Consider the following 4,174-nt stretch of genomic DNA (forward strand, 5'->3'; position numbering starts at 1 on the left):
GGAGACAGGGCGGTGTTGGGTGGGGGGCGCGGCGAGGCCGGTGGGACTGCGCCGGGGCCGCTCCCCGCAGCGGAGAGGCCACGGCGGCCTTGGTGGCTCCATTAAATACGTACATGCATGCGGGGGAAGGTTTCCGCAGAGGTTCCATCGGCCAAGGGTTGTCCGCAGGTGGCGGTGCCGTTGCACACCAACACGGGCACACGGCCTGTTGCCGTTCAGGCTTCACACCTTGGTTGAGGATTCGATAACAGGTGTAATAACCTGCCATCCTAAAAATAAGGGCTTTGTAGTGTCAGGACTGGCATGGCCCGACTCACGTGAGTGAGTGACTGCCCCCGAGTTGGCTTGGCAGAAGGCACTGATGTGCCTGTGGATCTGGCGCTCGGCCCCCAGCACCCGAGAGCAGCGGCCTCATTCTGCAGAGGAAGGACCTGCCGCTCGCCCTGCGCCTCGCCTCCAGCACCTGCGAAGCTGTGGGCTCATTTTACTGTTTAATTTGAAAGGAAGTAGGGTGGTTGTGTAAAGCACAGTGAGTCTCCTGCTCTTGTCATGTGCCAAAAAAAAAAGTCTTAAGTTTTATTGGAGAGTGGCTGATTTCCTGCTGAAGGCAGAAGCAGGAAGGCTGGGATTTGACCCATCTAAAGCTCACCTGAAATTCGCGAAAAGAGTGACTTCCACTGGTCTGTTTGTAGGAACAAGCAGGGTTTGTCCCAAAGCTAAGATGCAGCTGAGAATCCCATTGTTTGCAGAAAAAAATACATTAGCAACGTGAAAGACTATCTTGATCTGACTTTCACCTTTACATAATAGTTTCTTTATCTTTCTCTGACGTGTATTTCTCAGGACAGAACCCACGTTTATCCTCCTGTCCACACAGAGAGCGTACTTACCCATGTGAATGCGGATCTGAGTCGCGGAGTTGCTTTCTTTGACACGAGTTGTGAATGGCAGGAGACATCAGCCGGAACTCTTTCCCCACCACAATTCTTTCAGCACCACAACCAGTACCCTCACCCCGATGACGAGAAGCGCGTGCACTTTAAAGAACCGCTTAGGATTTTTGAAAAAATATATACATATAGAAGAAATCATTACAAAACAAAAAGCATAGACTGCTTCAAATAAAAACGCGTTGTGTTTGGCTGCCATCCAGATTTCCGAGTTATTCCAGGTCTGATAGACTGAGATGCTGAGTATACAGATCTCCAGTAGAAGCCAAGGGCTCGACATCTGTGCAAGTCTGGTCTCTTATCTCTCGGATCAAAGAACAAATCCTCTCTCTAGGTCTCCTCTGCCTTTTTAACCTCACAAAATCTTCCCATACGTTTTACTAGTTTCACACATTGCTCATGCTTCAGAATAGTGTAAGTTGCAAATAATGCCTTCACTAAGCAAGTATTAAATGAATGTAAGTGTAAAATCGTACCCAGAGTCCTCAAAATAAATGTAATATTGCTGGATGACCACAGTTGCAACACCTTCTGGTTTTATCTTTTTTTAAATCTTTTGTCAAAGTCATGCATAGTTCTGATTGTGGATTTTTTAAATGTAAAACACTCAGTTGTTATTTTTAATTTATAACAATAGAAATAAAACTAAGTACATTTTCTTACATTACACCATATTTTTGTGATGTTTTTCTTCACAAAAAAAAGTATATCAGGGTAGGTAGTGAAGGCTCCTTCTGTCTTATCCCCTAATCTGTTGCCACACAAACAGAGAAGCAATCAACTGTTCTGTACTATAATTGTTCTGTAGATTCGTGGAGTCAAGGTCACCTCAAGAGCCAAAATCCAAGGATCCATTTCTATTCATTGGATACGCTCTTTCCCTCCCAGTCTTGCAGAACAGGGAATACCAGTCATTATAGTTATTAGAAGCTGGTAGTATTATCAATGTGCCGTTCATTATAGCACTTCCGACACAAAGAGACACCTCTTCTTCACAAAACTTTTGTCTGAAAAGAAGACATGGAAAGAGAGTCGCGGGCGGAAACAACCAAAATATATCCAATTTACCTGTTTAATAAACAATGCACCCTCTACCCCCTTTTCCTCACCACTGTTTGACAGATTTCTAGCATGCAGTAAGTCAGAAGTGGCTATTACCTCATTGGGTTTTATTCAGACGGCATTTTAAGATTTGCTGAAAGCTGTGTGTGTGAATCGGATCCTACCTTTGTTACAGCATCCCATCCCAGCTTCCCTAGTGACTTAATTATAGATGCTGTGCAGTGTGTCAACAGTCTCTGATCAACCATTTTATCTAGCTCATCTGCTGAGAGAATACTTTCTTTGGATAAGCCTGTATGGCCTGTTAGACTGTGATAAAGGCACCAATACGTACTTTCCGTGCTGGGATGATATCTTAGTGCATACTGACTTATACGCTATGTTGCCGTTCTGCAGCTCAGGATGGAAAGGTGGGGCAATTGCTCCAGAGATCTCTGCACTGAGCTTTAACAATGAAGAATTAAGGGAAGTTAATCATGGGCCATGCAGCTAACTTCCTAAGAGGCTTAATTATAAATGTCGTGCAGTGTACAACTGCAAGAGGAGATGGATGTTAGCTAGTGAATGTGTCTTCTGAAATTACTCGTGTGAACATAAGATGAACCTGAAGAATTAGAGGATAAACATCTTCTTGAAAATCTAGAATAATATTCCAAATTAGGAAACAGCAAGAGAAAGTGGTTTGCTACAAACAACTGATTTGTTTCCAATTCCTAATTGACAACTAAACAGCACTTGAAAATTAAACATAACACTCATGTATCAGTAGATTAAAGAAATTGGTTATAGCTGCATCTGCCTAACTTCTCAAATGAAACTTCTCTTCCCATTTACATTTATCGCTTAAAATATATTTGCCTAGTTATTATCCGTGGTGTATTTTTTCACACTGCTTAGGCAGCCTGTTGAAAATTACTGATCGTTTCCAGTGAGCTGAGTGCCTGTGGAAACTAGGGGTTGCCGAGTGTCTTGATCTTGCATACAGTCAGACCCACAGTGATCTGAACAGCAGTTCATCATGGGAAAGAAAGGACATAAGAACATAAACAATGACAAATATAACCAATGACACTAAAAATGACAGAAAAAAACCCAAGGTAAGTGCAAATATAAAGGCACAGTAGAGCCATGATTGCCAGTCAGAAAAACAGCTGAGTAGGAGTTCGCAGTTTAAGAAACCTTGAAACTGCATACATTATGTTTAGATTAGATGGAGGAGAGTTTCGTAACTAAATAACAAAGACTACTGCAATTATGATATTGGCAGGTCAATAGCATAACAAAAAATATGTTCTCACTGAAGGTAATGGGCAAAAATTCCCTTATACTTGATGGAATCACATTCATTAAAAGAATCACAAATTGTCATCTAAACGGCTCTCTGTTATTGTGTTCTTGATTGTGGAAGGATGACTTTTTCTCCACTATTGTGCATGACAGGTTATTGGTGAACGCAGCACCATACAGTGTTATCTGATTTAGCTGGGAACATTACCTGCACGTCCAGGGTGATTCACATGCTCTCTGCTATACCCATACCCCTCCCATGCCAGGTGGCCTCGGCTTGTTACAAGCAGAAGATGAGGCGATACTCTCCTCCTTTGCTCTTCCTTGCCTCCTGACTACATCCCCCGTACCACCGGGGCACGCAGGGCTCTCCACATCACTTCAGTCCTAAACACGAGACAGAAGTAGGAGTTAGTACCATGCTATTTGGAGTTTAGATAACGATTCCGCTGCTTCTGAGCCCACATTGTGGTTTCTCCTCCAGCCTTACAAAACCCATAATGAAAAGCTTGGTCGGCCTTGACTGCCTTTCCCCTGAGCAGGCTGCCATGGGGCAAGGCAGGCAGAGCTTTCCCGAAGCCGCCTGCCCGGGCACGGGAGGCGAGGCCCGGCTCCACCGACAGCAAAGTCAAAGCCACTCCCTGGGGAGGGGGCTTCACCGCTGCTGGCAGAGGCCCTCAAGACTCCCCAAACACACGCTTGATGGGTGACAAACATGAACTCCCATTGAGTTCATTGGTAACCCTCATGGCCCTTCACAGCAACCCGCCGCCCACTGGGACCCCTCAAGTTTCAACAAGAGGCACGGTGAACGGCAGTTGCCCCTCCGCACCCTCACGGCCCCACAGCCAGCCGGGACCACCGCCCCCCACCGA

This window comes from Aptenodytes forsteri, unplaced genomic scaffold (assembly GCF_000699145.1).
Source record: "Aptenodytes forsteri isolate BGI_AS27 unplaced genomic scaffold, ASM69914v1 Scaffold193, whole genome shotgun sequence".
Taxonomy (NCBI): Eukaryota; Metazoa; Chordata; class Aves; order Sphenisciformes; family Spheniscidae; genus Aptenodytes; species Aptenodytes forsteri.